Source organism: Chlamydotis macqueenii, chromosome 10 (assembly GCF_036417535.1).
Source record: "Chlamydotis macqueenii isolate bChlMac1 chromosome 10, bChlMac1.mat, whole genome shotgun sequence".
Taxonomy (NCBI): Eukaryota; Metazoa; Chordata; class Aves; order Otidiformes; family Otididae; genus Chlamydotis; species Chlamydotis macqueenii.
The window spans coordinates 5950982-5972807 of NC_141565.1; the positions used below are offsets into that span (position 1 = coordinate 5950982).

Sequence of the window (21826 nt, forward strand, 5' to 3'; positions counted from 1 at the left end):
ATTGATTTCTCAGAACTCCCAAGAAAAGGGGGGTGCTGATATCTATTGGTCCTAACGGATGCCTTTTCAGGCTGGCCAGAAGCATTCCCTTGCTGAACCAATAAAGCTAGAGAGGTAACTAAAGCATTACTAGAAGAAATTGTACCGAGATTTGGGATTCCTGCAACAATCTCCTCAGATAAAGGACCACATTTTATTGTAAAAATTGTTATAATGAATTAATTGTAGATGCATTAAACCCAGTTCAAACTAATGTTTCAAACACTCGGTTGTATCCAGGCCCAATTATGGATACAATCAATAGCAGCTGCAATCATCAGGGAAGGGAAGGACAGAATCCTGCCAAAGAGAAATCCAAAAGGTAATCTGGGATAATGCAACTGAATTTGAAAGGAAATTCCAGTCGTGGTGGTACTGAGTTAATTTTACCTTTGACCCTACTAGCAACACAGCCACAGCCTTTGTACTAACTATATCTAAAGCCTTGATGTATAACAAATCTGATTGTTGCATTAGGATTAAATCACCATGGAACTGTAGAACATAGGGTATGGGCTATGAAAAATAGGAAGAAATGGCAAACTATTGATGTCGAGGCCTGTGCTGTGTGAGACCAGCACAGGCAGGGATTTACTTGTGAAGGTAATACCATAAAAGCGCTGGATATTTGTCTGGATACGGAAAAAAGTGTTAATCACTTTGAGATACACCCCAGTGAAGCCCTAGAAACCATTGTAATTGTTGTAATTTACAAGGATATGGGATGTGTTTGCTTGAGGACTCTGTGATTCTGTACAAGTTGATGACCTAATAGTGGACATGAGTAGCCATTCAAATATTGCATCTGTAATTTGTTAGTCTCACAGGATGTGATTTTAATTATACAGCTCCTGTCATTACCTATCAATTGATATGACCTAGTCATGAATTGATTCAAGATTTGCAGCCCACCCCTATTGGAATGAATCTTGCTCTGGTAAGGGAAGCCTACAAAGACTTGACACTTCTGGAGCTTGAAGCTGATTTAAGTAACTTAGTTGACCCTGCCTTTATGCTGAACACATTTTATATGCAACCTTTAGAACTGGATTTTTAAAAGAAAAGTTTGAATTCAAAGGTTCACAGTACTCCCACAGAGGACCCTGCCATTTGCTGAGGCAAGGGCAAGTTTAGATTTTTCAGAGCCCAGTGTGTTTTGATGTGTCACAATGCTCTGGCAATGAAAGCACATTTCTGGGTGGGAAACGGCTAGAGTAAAACTCAGTAACACTGAGGATTTTGCAGAGGATGTCAGGTATATCACGAACAGAGGTACAGTCACTTGTTACATTTGTAGTCTGCTACTCATGCAAGAATTCTGCACGGACAAGCTTACTTTCAGCTGATCTTTTTCTTCTAGAAAAGCTCAATTTCAAGACATTAGTCAAGGCATTTTTTTTTCCTCCTTTATTTTGTTTCAGAAGGAACAAAAAAATAAAAGCAGCAAGCCAGATATTTACAGTATTTTTAAATTTTCTACTGGGTGCTGACCATTATTTGAGCTATGGAATTTCATTAGATGGATCACTGGCTCATTTCCAAACCGTAGTTCCTCTTTTGCCAGGAAGCTGGAGGATGGTGCCTTCTGAAAAAACACTGAGCAACTTTTCTGGAAGCTAACTGACGCTCAATTGTGTCTACTACACATGCATTATTTGAATATCACATAAATATTTCAGTATGGCATCAAAAAGATGAATTCCATCTGAATATATGCAGTTTAACCTATATAAGCACAAATTTCTTTCAGATTGCTCCTCTTCCTTTGGAAATACATTTTTGAATGATGAGACACTAAAAATATTATAATGCAGAAGTAGCTAATAGGTGGTTCCCATGTTCTGTGCACTTCTGTACACAATTACAAATTAAGTTGCAACCTCTGTTACCCAAATGATTCATTCAAAATAGCAATCACGGCCTCCGACATGCAATACAGGCATGACTGCTAGCAAACTCCATTGAACTTGCTTAACATCTCCAATTAGTAGATTTGTTTTCAGTTACTTACAACTATGTCTAATTTTAATCACCACATCGAAATTCCACAGACTTGGCAGGTTTTCTGCCTCAAAGAGACCGGGGAGTTTTTAAGTTTCATCCCCAAAATTTCAGTTCTTTATCAAGACATGGGAAATCACCTGGAATGTACTTTGGAGACACAGGTATCGTTAAAAACAAAATACGAGATTAGCATCTTAAATAGATTATAATCTTCTACTTTTCCTATCACAATTTCCCTCCTTTAAAATGAGGATACTTCCAGCTCTCAGTGACACTGAAAATTCTCTGAGAAACACCGAGTTACTCTAATCACAAACACAGTACAAAGGACAAGAAAGTTACTGACACTATCTTCAGAGCAGTTTAAGCAAACAAACAAAAAAAAATCAAAAATAGGATAGATTTCCTACAGAAGTAAAGCAACAACAAAAAACCTCCACCTTCCTCCAGTCTTTACATATTCAAGGAAACTACCACATAACTACAGACCGTCCCAGTTGTATTTTGCATATTAATCATCATTTGGGCATCTTCCAACATTCTATAAGCTCATTCTTCTGGCAGGTTATGGGAGATGTAAGGGACATACAGTGTTGGAACTGGCATGATTTTGGCCCAGCGGGTCCTTCCAGCGTGTCATGAAATAAAAGGACTCATTTACCAAAGGACAGAAGGACAGTTTCTGTCCCACTGTATTCCTTCTTCCCAGCGACCTTGTTCAGCAATTATCTTCCTTTTAAGTGAAAATCTGGAAGCTTGCCACTTCAAATAGCTGCATAATAAATGAAATAGTTTCCCTGCGAAGTGCACTCACCCGTCACACCTGTCTTTCATACTTGGCAAGGATTTAACTCTGTCTTCTAAAGCTCTTGGATATAGGCCGCATCTAACTGCACTTAGGCAAGACAGAAACAGTCACATCATCAGAAGAGTATCTGGGATATTTTTCCTTCAATACACAAGGTAGTAGGTGAGTAATGTGCCAACCCAACAAATCACAACATTTGTCCTTCTCAGGAAGCCCAGTGTAGCAAGCTACGATTCCTACCTGTTTCTAGTACTGCCTAACCACTAAATTAACTCTATCGATATAACTCAAATAACAAAGAACAAAAGAAAATTTGTAGACTCACTGTTTACCCTTTTTCTGATTTTTCTTCAGCAGTATCTTCCCAGACATACGAGCTTTCCTTTAGACAGCCTACAACTTTTAAGACCCGGGCTATGGCAAAACTAAGTCACAGTGAGCAAGTTCTTCAGGGAGCCGGCGCAGCGCCTGCACCTGCCAGGAAATAATAGTTGACAACTGGGCGAAACAGAGAAGAATCCATCTAAATGAGCATCGTAGCTTGAAAATTTTTCCTGCTTTTCCAGATAAACTGGGCAGAGCCAAAAAAGACAAGCTTTCCACACTGTAAATGGAGCAGTAATCAAACTGAACTGCATGATCCTCATTCTCGAGTGCTCATACTGAAGTCAAGAACAATTGTTTGAAATGGGACATGGACATCTTGACAAGGAGGCACAAGCTTCTCACAACTGCTATAACTTTATCACACTGAAATATCCTGAACTGGGACAATAACTAGAATGTGAACAACAGAAAACAAGTTGGAGGGCAGACAAAAGAGGAGCCGTTATGTTTCATACAAAGCATCATCAGAAATCTTTTCCTTGTTAACAGAGTCAGCTCAGAGGCAGAAAGCAAAATTATTAAAGTTATGCCTTCATAGAGAAAAGTCAGGACTTAGCAATAAATACATCTTCACAAAATGAGGTAAAGCATGTGCATGTTTGCATTGATCTCAGACCTTTTTCAATTTAATTCCATAAAAAGTTGCATTAGCCCCTGAGAATAATCAGGACTTTGAATGTTTCCACAGGCACTGGGGAAAATAAAAAAACTAAACTAAAACAAAAAGTGTAGATCAAAGTATATAGTAAAGTTCAAGCTATCAAACTCTGGAGCCATAACAAAGGCTTTGTAATCTAAAAAAGATTACATGGTTGCCATTTTAGACTTTTTCTGTGAGCGAGAGAAATTAAAACATGGTAAAGGTCCAAAATATACCAGCTGAATAAACCCCAATCCATTACCTTTTCCAAGACGACACTCTGCCCTATGAGCTTTAGTAGAAAAAGCATGGTGAGCCTAGCCAATCTCTCTCTGAACAGGAAAATCTCAGCCCTGTATGCAATGGCAAGAAAAACCAAAGAGTGCAAAGACCCTTTCAAACACAGCAAAAATCTAACTGAGAAGGACAAAACAGCTACTGTGAGAGAACCAAAACTTCTATACCCTAATACATTTCCAAAGGTGGGGTTTGATAGGAATACATTTGTATTATTTGTGTACCCTTACAGGTCACACTAATGCCATATCAGTTCTTTTACAGTATTTAACTAAATAAAACAAGTGCAAACTGTGACAGACTCCAAGTAAAGAACCATACACACTTGCAGAATTGTTTGATCACAGTACAGTGGCGCTGAATTATACACCGACACCCACAGCTCTGTTGACTCCACAGAGCATTTGGAAAGGGAAAAACCTCCCGCTACAAGCAACTTCTGAATGACAGCTCACTGTACTGCCTCCTGTACTGCTAGCTACTGAACAAACACCCACCAGGAAGGTTAATTAAACTTCGGCAATTAAAAGAAAAGTCTTTTAAGTTGCTCCTTTGAAGAGATTCAGACAAGCAAACTAATTGTTGTGACAGGTCTTGGAAACATCTGATTGCAAACTGCATAGGACGTGACAATAGCACAATGGATTTTGTTCAGAAGAGAAAAAGTGGGAAGAAACCCAAACATTCTCATTCATTTAGGATGGCCAAGAAACTTGATTTTGTGCAAAATACATTTTACATCACATTTTTTTCTCTGGAGTTTTCTAATCCGTTTCTGAATAAGCTAAAGTTGTACACATTCCCAGAGAGCACCAACTTGGGGTTTCTCCAAAATTAGGGTACCTATAAAGCCAGCGGTTTCCATATAACAAATTAAAGATGCAGAAAGATGACTTAATGACTGATCTCAGAAATTTATTAAATTGCAGTACGCTGCTCCTGCTAGTACTACCAATGGAACCGAGTATTCGTCCCGATAATGGGCTCTCTGTGGAAATGTTAAGTTTCCTAGGAGCACAAGTGAGTTGCCAATTTCTGGAAGGAATAAAAGACTCAGTGTAACACAGTAAAGTTTTTTAAAACCTGTTTTTGCCTGTTTGCTACTTACGTATCCTATGTATCACAGAAATCAAAGGTCAAGGAAGAGTGTGAACTGGGCAACAGAAAAGCAAAGCTTTCTGGAGTTTTGTAATTTAAAAGGTTTTACTGCAGACCTTTCTACAAAACATCTTTTAAAGACAAAAGTATTGAACTGCCGTTGGCTTTTCCGCAAAGCACAGAAATAAAAGGCACAGGATAAGAAAGTGGAGCACAGGAGTACAAAGTGAAGAAGCGAAATATGAGTTTGAAACAATTCTGTGAAATAAGCCCTATTAAGACTGATGTCACCAGAATGTCATGTGAAAATCTGTTTTAAAGTACAGAATTTGAGGTCTCAAATTAATTTCGCTCTTGCTTCAAGCAATATAAAAATTATGGTTTGCTATTTTCACACTTTAACAAAAGGTTTGTTTGGTTTGGTTTTTAAAATAACTGTAGCAGAAGGAAAAAATTATGCCTCATTAGCATTTAAATCAAGTCAGTGGTCTGGGCAGAGACAGGGAAATTTCATTCTTGAAACACAGGCTTGCAGCATGAAGTAGGAATGTGAGAGTTTACTTATTTCTATGCCAGTGACGGTGCTACTATACCACCTAAATTACAATGATACTGAGATATTTGTGAGCACATCTATAGCAACAGAAAAACTGGTTTAACTGCTTTAAGTTTGTTTTTACTGAAATATTGTTCAAAGTCTGGTGAGCCCAAGTAACTCAAGTCACTATCTAATTCCTGATATGATGAAATATACAGTATTTGAGTACGCGTAGGCAAACCAAAGTCTAACAGCACCAGATAAACTTGGTTGTCTTTGCAGTACGAAAATGCTGTAGGCAGAGCGAAGAACGGAGGTCTCTGGTGTTTGGTTGGGCTATGAAGAAAAACAGCATTTTGCTTTCCCTGCTAGGTTACTTCTAGCACTGTTAGGACTGGATGTAACTAACAGGATGAAGTTCATCTGCGATCCCCTCTCAGGCCCCTGACATCTCTGACCAGTGCAGCTGCAAGCCCCTCGTGCTGCTGCGGGATCCCTTAAGCAACCTGCCAGCCACACCGCAGCTACTGGTTCAGCCCTTTACTGACCTATAAAGAATGCAATGTTTTGATTTGCACAGTTGGAACACACAATCAGACTTCTTAAAAACTGTTTCAAAGACAAAGCTTACTTTTTTTTCCTTCAGTATTTAGCAGCATAGAGTCATAGAACCTGCCCAAAGCACTACTGCTGTGCTCCAAAAGGTCAACTCAGAACTTGGACAACTTCAACACATAAATTATTTGGGATCCAGCTTAGAAACACATTTCTCAAATGTACAGTCAGAGCCAACCAGCCTCTGGATTCCAGGATCCACATTAAAGGAACAGAAGCAATCCCACTTAATATGTTGCTTGCTAGGGACATTATTACTTGTATCTGTTATTATCTCTCAGCTGTAAGAACAAGCACTTTCACCACAGGTTATTTATGAATGTCATATACATCTGGTGTTACATGGCACTATACATTTGCAAAGCAAAAAAGCAATTGTACTGATTGAGTCTGTGGGGAGATGCAACCAATGGACACATAGTGCAAAGGTTCTTTAGCCAACCACCTCCACCTCCAGCTATCCAACTCAAGCTGAACACAAGTTACAAGATGCCAAGTCTATATAGCATGGGAATATTGAGAAAAGTTTAAGTAAAAATGCTGCAACAGCTGAAGTCATTGCACTGCACGTAAACACTCAGAGATTGAGAAGACAGGCTTACATCTCCCATTCTTTGATCTACAGCTTGTGACTCCAACTTGCAGCTGCACCAAACACGCAACAGGGACTCCTCATAGCTTCCACCTTCCCTGTTAGCATGTTCCCTCTCCAACTGGAGAGTTCTGCTCACTGATAACCAGAATATGCCTGTCTTGCAGTTTATCAGATGAAGCCTCCAGAAGATTCAGAAAGAGAAATTCTGTTTAGTTGAGTGTAAAGATTTGCAAGCTCAGTCAACCATGATCTCAGGTAAACACGAGGATGCTATGATGTTGCTATTCCAGTTTTCTACAATTGCTCTCAGAGAGAAGCAGTCAGCATCAGAACATGGCTCCAAGCCATACTGAAGCCAGAGTCTAACTGGAATCTATGGAAAGATGAAATGAACCAAAAAAAAAGCTTTTCCAGCTTCTTTTTTTCCTGAGATGACAAACCCTCTCAGTTACTCTGCTCATTTTCTCCCCATCTTATTACCACACCTGCATGGGCACAAAATATGTGAATTCTTCATGTAAAATCTAGCTTCAAGGAAGAAAAAAAAAATCTCTCAGAAACTTCAGAATACATCAAAGTCCCAAAGAACACACTAGAAAACTCACGAAGTCTCAAGACTATTTACTTTTCCCTGAGATACTGTCAGAAACATTTACCTCATCTTTGTTCCAGCCTTGATGCAGTATTGTACACCATCAGTTACAGGGAAATTTCTCCAGTTTCCACCAGAGGAGGGCCCAGGCTGCGCAAGGCTAGAAGCGGGTGTTGCTCTGCAGCACACATGGCTGAACACGCATGGTCAGTCCTACAATGCCAGATGAGAGCTAAGGGAAGTAATCCAGCCAGACGGCTCAGTGCTTGCCCTGCATGAGACAGGGCTGATGGAAAAGCATGTAAGATGACAGCCCACAGTGGGGTCCCCCAACCAGGCAGCCACACTCAGGCTATTGTAATAGGAAAAATAAGCAAACAACTGAAGAAAACATCATGCATTATCCCTGTTCTTCTGGGCAAGCAACAAGCAAGCTATTTCCCCAAATTACACAACACATTAAGAGTCAAGCAGAAACAGAACAATTCTGCTATCCGGTACAAAAGCACTCTTGCTGTCACATCTCTCCAGAGTCCCACATCCAGCTCCAATCATTCCCCCGGCCCCGTTTCCCTCCATCGCTTCATGCACAGAGCACAGATGGTAGGCAGAGCTGTGCTACAGTATTTATGCACAGGCTTTAAAAGACTTACAAAGTATAGAAACCAATGTACTGCAAAGTAGATCTTCTTTGTAGCTTTGCAATTTTCCTAACAAATTACTCTGGAAGATTAAATGGTTAAGCAATTTTGTAGAGGTGTTAAGCGTATTTCCAAAAGTAAGACCTTGACGAGAAGATCGAAAGTACACTCTTCATTCACTTACTGCAGCCTCATCCACTACAACACCAAAAGGACCACAGGAATAACAGCACAGAAACACAAATAGGCATGTTTTTAAGTTGCCTTTAACTCTTACTTATTAGTCAGCAGGGTGCTCTTAGTAACTAAAGCAAAACTAAATGCAGAACAAGTCTACATTCTTCCATCTCAATCTACCTGGGACACTTTGCCTATAGCAAACATTTTCAGTTACATGAATGTGGCATCCTTTTTTGTGCTTTTAGGAAGATAAAATGCTAGATATGACTGCCTTCCCTTTGAAGTATTTGAATGCTCATACTTCTCTCTCACCACAGCGTCCAAAAAGTGTTAAGTGTACTGCCTAGCTTGGAGAGCTGTTAATTCAAAACAGAGCTGTGTAACTCATGGTTTGTTTAAAGCAAACAAAGAAAACATCCCTCTGTTGAGATTCACTACCTTTTTTTTTTAGTATAAGGATCAGCTTACTCACTAGAAAGCAGCACCAAGTAGAAGTAGTAAGAAAATCAGATTTATGGTGAAAAAAAAAAGATCAAAACCATAATACAAGTAGATAATTTTTCCATCTAGACTAGAAATAACACAAAAATCCTTCCATAGCCCCCAGAATAAGATTTGTCAATGGCATGAAGTCTTCAAGAAAGTAAAAAACCCTCAAGAATTCAAGCATACCAGCATTACACATGTATGCGTGTGTCAAAATGTTTTAAAAGAATCTAAAGCCTCTTCCTCACCATCTATAAAGGTGCATAGCAATTTTTTTCCAGCAAACAACAACCTGGTAACTGACAGTTAAACTTAATGAACTGAAAATAATTCCCCCCGCCCCCGATTGACTTACATTACAGTCATCACTGATGTTATTATAAAGTCTTGTAATAAAAAAAAAAAAAAACAAAAACGCAAACAAACGAGTCATTTTCTGTTTGACTGTGTCCCTTTGACAAAACTGAGTACATGGTATGTCATGGCTTCCACAGTATTTTTAGCTTAGAAAAAGATTTCCATTTTAGGTTATTACAGCCAAAGCGTACTGCTGATAAAGTAAAGTAAAATCAGTTTTGTTATCAACCAAAGCTCAACTTCTTGCTTCTCTGCTAGTTAATTTCTCATCATTTATTTCATGTGGCCAGAACAGAAAGAAAGGTTTCTTCTTGGATATTTTTCCATTTAGAGTCCTAAATCATTTTATAAGTCTCACCTATCAATCAAGTGGAACTGTGCTCTAATTGCAGCAGCAGCAGAACTTGTGTCCATGTAAGCGGCAAATCAGTTTATAAATGCTTAGAATGATTGTGTTCGCATAAGCTTCTGTATTTAACCCCATCAGCGTAAGAACAGACTTAAAGTGGAACACACACGCTTAGAGAAGGCTTAGCTATGACAAGCTGACTCCATTTGAACATGGCAAAGCTGCTGAAATGCATTTATAATAATGTTATCCAATTTACTAAATACATTTTGGCCTAGCTACATTAAATACCTATATAAAACCTCATTTTCTTCAAGGAGAGGATGAGGATTAATTGGTACATTAGCTATAATCACATATTATAGAAGATGAACTGCCAGTCCATCCCTAGGAAAAAAAAAAGTCATAAAAATATAAGACTCCTCCAGCTTTTGATGAGCATTAAGTATTTACCCACAATGTAAAGCACCGGAAAAGCCGTATCACTGTTCTAACAGCTAGGAAATAAAAACCTGAAATTTAGTTCTTCTTAAAGTATGTCAAATTATGCTCCATGATCCAGGAACAATTCTCAACCTGACTTTCAGTTTCAGCACTGATATACATACTTCTTATGATTTTTATAAATAGATTTAACTTAATCTGTACTCCATTTAGAAACACAGTAATATATTAAAATATATATTTATATTCCCATAAATATAGACTTCATTTATGTTTTACTTATGTTTTATGTTTTAATGTTTTATGTTTTACTTATAATTATGTATTCACGTCAGTTAAACAGTATTTTGAATCTGGTATGCTATTTTAATAATACATGTTTGAAACTCAGCTGTGAATAAGATATACACTAAATCCATACAAAAGCGTGCATAAAAGTACTTTTCTGTCAAAATTTGGTCCTTCAAGAAAATAGATATTATGGCATATTAAATTTCTAAGAATCAGTATTGAATATTTTTTGCCAAGATTTGCTTTTTAAAAAGAGAAAGGAATGCTACTACATGTCACATTTAAGAATCAAAACACAGATCTGAGAAGCTGAACACATTGTTGCAAGAAGTTAGCAGCTCCCTGCTTCGACGTTTTGAAATTAGGCTTACACAATACAAAGCTCCAGTGATGGAAAGATTGGGCTCACAGCAATTAACGAGTAAGAGAATAACTAAACAAGCAACAGAACCCCACACGAAAAGTAGAGGAGACTGAAACTAAAAGCAGATTTTGGTCACAAGAGGTCCTTCGATTTGTCCTTTTCTCCAGACAGGAGACAAAAAAAAAATAAAAGAACTCAACATAAGGAGAGACAATAAAAGTGTTGGCCTGTTTCGGCTTCTCTTCCCATTCCTTAAATGCATATTTATATAAACTTCCAAGCAAATAAACATTTCTCTTTGCCTCAACTGCCACCCACTGGAAAAGGAAAGCAACATTAATTCCAAATTGCGATACCCTACATAGGTCAGAAAACACATCTGACAGATCACGTTTCTGGGATTGCCTCAAAAATCTCAGCAGCACTGCTAGAAATAAGCAAGCTTACAAATTACACCAAAACGGAAAACAGAATACAGCAACAAGCCAGTGCTCCACTTCCTCTCCCTGCCCGGGGCAGTGGGTGTTTGGGTTCTATTGCAAAAGTTTTGGAAAGGAGCTGGAGCTTGTGAGGATGAAGTGACAGTCACAGGGCTGGCAGCACTGCCAGCAACAAGGATGAGTAGCATCGCACAGCGCGGCACCTCTCATCACTCTGCGCTGAGCTGCTCCTGCTGCGCTCCAGGTCTCCCTCTACACCCACATTGCTGCTCCCTCTCCCACTTGCCCTTGCCTTACAATAGTAACCCATCAACTTCCTTGCCTAAATGGCAGCTCCGGCATTCCAGCTTTCCCTCCTCAGCAGCCCCCACATTCCCTTCACTGGACACATGGAGTGTCTGTGGTACAGGAAGCTGCTGGTGCAGATCTAGTAACTCAGTCTTTTAAGTAACAGAGCAATGTGGAAAGGCTTGCTAAACAAAAAAAACAACAAAACAAAAACAAAACAAACAAACACACACAGTACATGCTGCAATAGAGCATCATCATCCACTTCAGATGAAACTTGTTCTAACTTTAGGTAGAACAAACATATACTTAAACCAGAAGTGCTTACCTAGGGTAGCAATATGAGTTATTTGCATGCAGAAGCACGTGTATCAGATGCAATGATAGCAGTGCAACAGCACATTGCACAAATGCAACAAAACTCACCCTTAACTGGAACAGACTGTCCTGCAGACATGCAATTCTGGTGAACTTGCACTGAGGCTGTGACAGCTCAGCCAGGGAAGTCAGCAATCACAGCTCAGACCATTGGGCAAGCAAACCTGAATCAGACAGGCCCTGACTAACCAGAGAAAAAAATCCAACCACTATTAAAATGAGACCAAATAAATGGGAAAAATTACATTCCAGAGAACCTTCGATATTTAAGATATTCTCAAGTGTATATGCGATGAAGCAAGTTTTGCCAACAGAACAGCTACTCTGCAATTATGGATGAGCTGAGAGGTACAAATTGATTGCAGATCCCCCTCACTGTAAGGTCTAAGGAAACTGGAGGAATGGAAAAAAGGCTTAAGAACCTAATACAAGCCTCGTGAGGATTAATAGATAGACCTATAAATCTTTTGGTCCAAATCACAAGTTCCTTCAAAAAGGCTTGTAGAAAAAAGAAATCTACCAGGGAAAAATATCTGGCAATATCCCCTCTCAAAATTTCTTTTCTGCTATTGTAAAGATGTGGAGTCCCATGGTGGAACAACTTCACTGGACTTGCACAACTCGAGATGCTTCTTTCACAGGGCAGGGTCAGGGCCAAGATACTTGCCAAAGCTGTAGTACTGCTTCCAACTGTATCATCATGCTCTCCAGTTCCTGGACAGGATTTTTTCTAGGCAGGACATAATTGCTATCTACTGACCCCTGGTTTCATCTGTCCTCCCCTAACCCTTGTGCTAGGTTTGAACAAACAACGCAAGTGCAGATGCTGAAGTCTCCTTTTTAGCTGAGAGAATGAGAGAAGACATGTTCAAGTGCTGATGGCTGCCTGCATTCAGATCAAAGCAAAGCTGGATGCATTTTAGCTCATAAATTACCTGGAAGAATTTAGGTCCATATTAAGAAGCTCTCACCCCTGGGATGCTGCTTCTTAGATAAACTTGTCAACCAGAAATCATGTCAGCTCCTGTCAGTTATCGAGGAACACAAGCAGATGTAATATGAGAGTGCTCGCACAATTTCCTGACAGAGAGATCTGCTTTGGATATTTGGCAACCAGCATCCCCAAGTCATTAGCAAGAATATTTGAGTTCAGTGAAGCCCGTAGTCAATCAGCCAACAGACACATAAGGAAACAGCTGAACTCTTGTTGAGCAATTCACAGCTCAGCATGAACACAGCATTAGCGGACCAGCACACTGGATGTGAAGAAATGTCATCATCACTGCTCAGTGAGTGCAAGAACCAGGCTATTAAAGAAAAGTTTCTTAAAAAAAATATTATCTATCAATACTGAAAGCATCTATAATCCAATTTACTCCTCTACATGCAGAGACACTTGTATGACTGAGGGTTTCAGATCCTATTTTTTTAATCTATAAAAGGAACAGAGTTCGTTATCAAAATGAAAAATCCTGGCAGCACCTGCTAGAAGTTAAAAAAAAATCAGCTTTACTACTAGAAAGACAAACCTGGTATCAAAACCAAAAATACTTCTTCTCTTAATCGATGCCTAATGTAGAATATTGATACATTTAATGCACTGAAGTAAATTAGCTATCATCGGTACGTTGACGAACAAAGTACTGACTAAACAGTTTTCATGAGTTCCTTAGGCAGAACCACCATGGCAAAACTTAAACTGCACTTCCTCAAGAAACCAGAGAATATGATAAAGAATCAAACACACAAAGAATTTATCAGATCTCTAATAAATAGGTGTTGATGGAAAGAAAAAGATTTTCAAAGACTCAGAAAGTAACTTGACACTTGAGTGCTAAAAAAACATGCAATTTTCTCTCTTTGTCATCTCGTCATTCCAAAGTTGTCACACAACAAGCAACTAGGCTAAACCAACACAGGTCTAGGCTTTCATCTCCAAATCAGTAGCACGCATGACTTCATAGCTCAGGGGTGGGGAACAAAGCTGGGGCTGAAGTTTAGATTTACTGCATATGTTTCAAGACAAGCTGTATTTATAGCAGGTAGCCAGGATTAAACCAAGTCTACAAATACTTAAATCATTTATGAGAATGCAAAAGACTAAACATAAAGCAAATCAAAACCACTCCTGCACAAACTTACATCCCATTTTAGAGGTTTTCAGCCATCCAGGAGATGAGAAACAGGACACTAATTCAAGACAACTCCTCTGAGCCCAGTGAGGTGGAAAGGACTTCATCCCACATGCACCTTGTCAGAAAAGGGGAGCACCCTTACCTTTGGAAGAGCTTATTTTAGCAGGGTCTCTTTCCTACAGACACGTACATTGCCTTGTGCAACGATACCCTGACCTATTAACCAGTCTCCTAGGAACTATCCCAACTTCACTCTCACTAACTAGCAGGGTAGCTCTGGCTTAGAGAGGTGACACCTCTTTAAGACACAAACAAGCAACCCAAAAACTCTTATACAGGTAGAAAACGACTGCCTTTGAGAACTGTAACACAGGCCATTTCATCATTATTTTACCAAGGCTCTAAAGAGCTCTCCAGGCTCATCTCTGTTAATTGCATCTTTGCAAAACACAATCAAGCAGATGTGGAATAATTACTTTTAATGTGCTACCCAAATAGCTCTAAATGGGCATGTATAGTTTTCTCCCTTTCCCTATCCCTGCTCGTTGTCCTTTTGCTCCACAGAACAGAATTCTGCACTCAGATTATGCAGTTATAAGAAGATTCAGAGAAAGATGACAAGTTTTGTCATCCTGGAGCAAGGAAAACAGTTAAAAAACCTACTGGAACACGAACTGCTTTGGTGCTTTTTACGTGACTTTTGGCCAGAACCTGATAACCAGGATGGAGAAGCTGCATTTCATGCAAGGATAATTCCAGAGTAAGGAAAAAAAAAAAAAAAAAAAAAAATCGCATTACCTTTCTCAGTAGTGGATGATTAACAGAGGAATGTGGTTCCTACTGAAGTCAGCCAGCCCCCAGACTCCACGGGTAAATCCCGACTTGTCATCTTTCACATTCAGCTCTGACTAACCTGCAACAAACATCTCAATTCCCAAGCCTAGTATTTTCTCCTTCCTTTCTTTTTCCAGCAGGTTAAGTCTCTACTTCACAAACATAATGATGTGGACAGTGGACCATAGACACATAACACATCTCAGACTGCAGCACGAAAAGGCACACCTGAGTTAGCCTTAGGGAACTGAAATACCTGCACCAGCGAACCCAACGCAGGCACATACCTCAGCGCTAACACCTGTGAGGTATTTACACTGTGCAGCCCACGCAGAGCCTTGTGCCGCTGCAGCTTCAATCGGGGTTAGCTGGACTGAAGTGAACTTTGAGACACTCTCGCGTGCTACAGTCCCGCAGGGTGTGAGGTGATGAAGTGGCTTCTCTTTTTGGGAGCAGCAACCAGAGCCAAGCTCCAGCTCTGGATGGGCAACGGATCCATGGGGCAGAGGACATGCTCCTCTGCACAGAGCAAGGGCAACAGCAAAGTCCTTCAAACAGAAACCAGGATGGTTAATTTAAACTATTAGGCCCTGAAGTACTCCATTGGACATGAACTTTAATTGTAATGACTATGGTTTTTAGACATCAAAATAGGCTAGAGGCCTGAAAGCTTCTATGGCTTTCCCAGGAAATCAGTTATTTAACTAAAAGATGTCCTCTGTCCTGGCTTTAATGTTATTTCCTTGATCTATCTAGGATCAAATAGCTAAGTTATCTTTAAAAGATTCTTCTAAAGATTTCTCTTTAACAAAAGTAGCTACAAAATCTCACAATTTTTCTAGTTTAGAAATGGTTCCCAGACTAAAAATAATACCTTCTTTACAGAGTACCTTTTCAACTATGCTGTGTGGTCAAAAAGCCAGATTTATTATATAATGCTATTTCACTATTCCATTCAATCAGAAAATTATGACCCTACTGTATAATTATGCCTAATGAAAAGATGGGTTATAGATAATGAAATACAAAATGGAAAAAAGTTTGAGAATAAGCTCTTATCTGGTCAGAACAATACGAGTATCTTTAATCAATTATCTCGGACACATCCACCAAATAGAATTACCTACGTACTCATTACCCCCCCACACACACACACCATCGCTGTGTAACAGGGTATAGTTTTCTATACTTTCGTATCAGCCACTGAGTGGCAGCAATTCCTTCATACTTAAATCTGAATTATGAGATGTAGGATAAAAATGTCAAAGTATTGCTAGCTCTTAATTCTTTTAAGCTACCTCTAAATTTTTTTTCATGTTTAGCATTACAAAACACCATACAAGCAATGCCTAGTGAAATATCTTGTTGTGTGTTTCAGTTTTTAAATTGTCAAAGTTTCAAAAGCTATGTACTTCATTCTGATAATTACACTTCCTTAGAAGTTTGCTATACTCAATTCTACAAAGAGTTAACTTCAAATAAAACTACATGGATCATGGAAATTGGAAATGTCAGCATTGAATAATTTCTTTAACTAAAGCACAGACTCTCATTTTACCACGAAACCCAAGGTGAGGGTGAGAAACTTTAAAAAAAAATAATAAAATCTGAATGTATGTTTTGCAGCCTTATGTTTGCTTCTTAGTATTCGCAGGTTCCCATAGTAGTGTCCTAAGGTGACTAAAATCTATCAGTTCAAAGTCAAATATCTAATTTTTTAATATAGCCATTTTCAGGAACTGAAATAAACAAGAAATGCTGCATATACACTTTGTAAAAAGATGTTTATGAATTATTGCTTAACCACTTAAGCAGCACTTCATAGTCTCTTGTTCAGAAAGCTATATTGGTTATAGCTTCCTATTTGATCAGTACAGCGCTGCACGGCATTATTTGATAGAGGGAAAGCCAAAGAGTTGATTTGCTGGCTTATTACACCGTTAATAGACTAATGACTGTATGAGGCCAAGGCCCAAATAAGATTTAAAAGAACCTAAATACACAAGGGCATCCAAGATCTTAACAAAGACTATTTGTAGAGATGCTAAATGTTTTAAGCCAGGCTTTAAACGAGCCTCTAAAACTAGGAAAAGATCTAGCATGAGAACCAATTATCCCACACCTGTCTTCTCTGCAGATTCAGTTCTGTCATCAGACAGTTCCCAACGGTCAAGATGGGACATGGGGCAACATCATCCTTACGCATAAATCTCTGGCAAGAGATCCTAGGTCCAGATTAACACTCTGCTCTGCGCTACTTGAATAATCCAGAAGCGAAGTGGCACAACAGCGAGAGCCCACGCGTAAAGAGATGTCAGATGTAACCACAGAACGCCATAATTCAATTATTTTAATATTTCATACCCTAATGCAAACGGGGAATTCTCTAGTGATGAACTGAAAAGTGCATTTTAAGAGCCGCACGCCTGGCGTGTACACAAAAGCAACAGGCATTCCTGGTCCTTCTTTCCTTATTGTCTGTCGCCGTTCAGCTAGAAACCTGACCGTGGACAAGACCTTGCATTTTATCTGCTTCAAACTCACTGCCAAGAAGGAGACAGAAACAGAGTATCAACGCGACTAGGTGGGGGGCGGGGGGGGGAAGTTGTTATTATCAAAACTTGGCATTTCTGCTACGAGGAAACTCCACTTTTCTGCCACGGACCACAGGGGTCCCGCTGCCCCCTCACACGGGGCACAATCCTCTCCCTCCCGCCGTGCCCGTCCCCCCGGAGGCGGACAGAGCTCCCCCGTTCAAGGTCGCGTTTTCCCGACGCCTCGAAGCACCCCCGAGCTCGCCGACGCGGAGGTTTCGGTAGACAAAGTCGGCGGCCGGGCCGGGCCCTGGGGCTCCCGCCACAGCCCACCGCCCCGGGGCGCTCAGCCCAACATGGAGGCGCACCTAGGAAGGAAACCCCGCAACAGCCAGCGCCCCGGGGCCGGAGGCAGCCCCTTCGGCGGGCACCGCCCGTCCCGCCCGCCCTGCCGGAGCTCTTGCCGCCGGGAGCCCCACGGCAGCCGGCTGGGCCGGAGGGAGCCGGAGCCCGTATCGCTTCCTCATTCACCCCGCGCCAGGCGGGGCAGGAACTGCCGAGCGGAGGAAGCCCCCACGCCGGGGACAGGTACCAGCACTCACCCACTTCTCCGGGGAGCCGTCGAGGGGCCGCAGCAGCCGCCAAGTTTCGGGCGCTGTCCCGAGAACGAAGAAACGAGTGAGAGAGAAACTCAGCGAGTGGGTCTCCGCCGCCGCCGCCGCGGCCTTAGCCCGGCGCTCCCCGCCCCGCGCTCCGCCCACGGGGCGCAGCTGCAGGCCCCGCGCTCACCTGCGGCTGCCGCCGCGCCCGCCCCCGCGCCGCCGGCCCCGCCTCGCCCCGGAGGTGCCGAGGGAGGCGGCGGTCGGCGGCCCAGCATCCTTCGGCCCCCTCGGCGCGGCCCCTTCCCTTCCCTTTTTTTTCGCCTCTCCCCCATCTCTGACCGGAGCCCGCCGCGTGTGGAAACGCCTGGCTCAGCCCGGGGGGGCCGGCCGGCCGGCTGCAGGGCCCCACCGCTCCCTGGCGTGGCGCCGAGGCGGGGAGGCCGCGGCCGGGGCCGTGTTGGTGCTGCGGGCGCTGGGCTGCTTTTTAGACGAGGAAATGGTTTGGTTTGGGTTGTTTGGGTTTTTTTTTTTTTTTTTAGGGTTTTTTGGTTTTCTTTTTTTGGTTTACTGGTCGCTGAGATGCAAAAGTCATCTGGGTTTGAGGAGCGGGAGCTTGGCCAGCGAGTACTGGGAGCGTTCCCCTGCCCCACTCGGGTTTCCTCACCCCTTAGCTGCCCTTTCTCTTCCAGGCTTTTACCTAAAGCGTTTTTCAGTGGTTTAAAAGCCATGGATTTTGTTTTAATAATGGGGCCAAAGCTGGGTAGGCTGCAGCTCTGTCAGCACTGCCATCACCTCAGTGACTTGACTGTAGACATGCCCTTGCCTGAAGTTAAAGGCCTTGGTAGGGCTTTCAGGGTCCCGGCCAGGCCTTTTCCCCTGTTTTTGCTTCTGCTCTGAGTAATGGGGCTTGGTTTTTCTTGAAGCCTTTGGTGCTGCAATTCTTGATGTAAAAATGAGATGTTTTGGGGATGAGTTGCAGCGCAGGAATGTGCGAAGTGTAAGAACCAGAGAAAACACGGCCAAAGGAATCCAAAGCAGACCTTTGTCATAGTTTTTAACACATATAGGTCAGGTGTAATTTCTCTCTTGTTTTCATCTTAAATGATCTCATTCTGCCGTAGCTGAAAACAGTGATGAAACTCCCTGTGTTTTCTGGTGCTGCTATGACAGCTGTGGGTGTTTCTCCAGGCAGGTGCCAGGCCGCGGTGTGCAGCTGAGGGTGTCGGACCGTTGCTGAGGGCTGTGACCCAGCTGTTAGATGGCTGCAGTCATCTCTAAAAAGTCAAATTCCACCTGTTTGGTGTCCAGCTTCTTTCCAGATCATTTCACATTGTATTTGTAAGGTAATGTGGAAGTTCTGTCTGACATCAAATCTGAAAGGCTATAATATGTATATAAATCAGCCCTGACAATAGTTATTTATATATGGAGAGTTTAATTTGAAGTAACATTTTAGAACAAAATTACCATCAGCAGACCTGCATTTAAAATTATGTAGATTACTGTAATGCTGAAATCTGAGGAACTTTATATGCATGAGCATATAAATTAATATTTACAACGCATTAATATTGTGTTGTAAAAGTAAAACTAAAACTAGTTTGAATCAGAGGGGAAAAAGCAGAAGCTAACTGTGGCCAAGCAGTTTTCCTCATTTCAATACTTCCAGCGAAGTCTGGCAAAACAGAAAGTGCTTTAAAATGCATTTCATTTAATTTGATGCTCTTTGGCTATTTAATGGAGTGTAAGTGGTCAGAGAGAGTCCATTTTGGTTTGTGACCTTACGATGTAACATTGCAGCAAACCATTTGTTAACTGCTGTTGCATTTTGATTATTTAGAGCATCACTTTAGTCCAAGACTTTCTGAAACAAATACTCTTTTCTCATTTGGACTGTGAAAATTTTGCAAGGCCAAGAGTTTTGCATTTTAAGCCTTTTTCAGTCAGTCAAGCGATTCACGTTGAACTAGGACTGAGTAAGGATGTAAAAATTTGATTCACAGGAAAGAAAGAAATGTGTCTTTAGAAACTTGAGGTGTTTCCTGGTACTGAGACCTTCTTGCGGACTGATTATTTTCTGTAAACTTTGCTTTTAAAACTCAGTGCAAAATGCATGGTAATGCTCTTACAGTTGGAGATTGTCTTTCACCAGAACAGATTCTAATGCAGCTCAGAAGGCTTTAACACTTTTTACAGGCAGTGGAGTTGAGAAGGGGACAAAAATAAGTTATTTTTGAGCAGCCTTTAGCAGTGCTCTCCGTCAGCTTCTACGTAAATGGTAAGGCATGATGGATTTCATTGAGATTAGAGGGTGACTGTTGGAAAATAAAAGGTCAATCACAAAAACATAGATATGGAGAGGGGACAGGGGCACAGGGACATGAGCATTATTGTCTGTGATCAATTTTTTTTCTGAAATAAGATTTTAGATATTTTGTTTTAAACCAACTCAAGACTTTTTTTTTACATTTCATCTCTCAGGTAGCTGGATAAACAGCCCAGTACCTCCCAAACTCATGGTAAGGCGCTGCTTTGATACAGGAGAACTCAGGGGAGGAGATAAACTACCATAGCCTACTGCAGCTGGATTTTGCTCTTGAATTTTCCCATCCAGAAAACCTGTTTTGCCTCAGGGCACTTAATTTTTGCCATATGACATGATGACAGTAAGGAGTGATGTGACTTCGAGCCTCTTCACATGCATGTATTTTTTTTTTAAAAGTGAGAGATAAAACTTTCTGCAGCAAATATAAGTGAAAAATTTGTAGTGGAAGTTAAGAACTTGTTCCCTGAAGATTTCAGAGCTAGACTGGTACAGGACAAATTTGCAGAAGTGTGTTATCACCTTTTGTGAGCTGAACTGCTATTTCTAATATCTACAGTACCTGTTACCTTGAGCAAACAAACCTGATTTAAATTCTGATGGCAGATACTTGATTTATGCAAAGATGATTAGTTATGCAGAAGTGTCATTTCAGAAGTGTCTTTTTCACTGCCCTGCTTGTAACAGGATTTCATTGGTCTCTCTTTCCTAAGCCTAACTACCAAATGCCTGCTCTCGTTTCCTCTTTTCTGATAGTAGTGGGGGTGTGAAAAGAAGAGTCTGGTGGTGATGGGAGTTTCCACGCATTACCTTCTACACGAGTCTGTGGTCTATTGTGTAGATTCACTTTTTGAACTTTATATATTGTCATTTATTCAGCTTTTGCTTAAGGTTGAGGTAAAATACTTGTATTCTCTATAATGCTTTTTCTCTAGTTTTTCATGCTTTTCTCCTTGAAGGACATGAGTTCTTTATGGATTAGCAATGACAGAGATACTGAATTTGGTCATATGGAGGTCTGGCTGCCATGTACATTTGGATTGATGTCCAAGTGGAGCAGAAATTAGCTTTCCTTTTCTGAAGTCTTGCACCTTTAGAGATTCTTTTGATAATGATATAAATTAATTTCTACTGCTTATCTTTGCAGTTTTTATATTGACTGAGGAAGGGTTTCTTCTTGGTATTAGTCAGCATGCCATTTACTGTGGCTTGCAGCTGAGTCGGTCTTTCATGCTTTTAAAGGGTTTGCTTCTGTGCATGTTGCACGTGAGCAAGCTGCTGTGCCTGTGTGGAGCTGTAATTGGGTCAGGACGACTATCTGCAGGTGAGGCGCTGTGGTTAGGCACTACATCTAGGAGGAGCCATCATGTCTATTCAAATTTATTGTCTTTTAGAAGTTACAGTTGCATAATGTTCTGTGCTTAGTAGAGTTTAAATAAAATGATGGATTTATTTTGTTTTTTTCCTGAAGGATGGGATGTATAAGTTAGTCAGTGCTTCTGAGGAAGATTCTGATGTCAGATGCAAGCATGCCAATTTTTACATATTTGTATGAGCGAGTTATTGC

General features: G+C 40.9%; 1 protein-coding gene across 2 annotated transcripts in view; it reads right to left on the bottom strand.

Annotated features, from left to right (window-relative positions):
* Positions 1–18229, bottom strand: part of PRKCD (protein kinase C delta) — a 70839-nt gene extending 52610 nt beyond the window's left edge. The window contains exon 1 of one of the 2 annotated variants that reach the window (XM_086755338.1): positions 18124–18229. The gene's annotated coding sequence lies outside the window, so the exon portion shown is untranslated. Of the gene's footprint in view, positions 1–17936; positions 18060–18123 lie in introns of those variants that run through there. The other variant, XM_086755337.1, reaches the window with a different exon arrangement.
* Positions 18230–21826: the final 3597 nt, after the last annotated feature.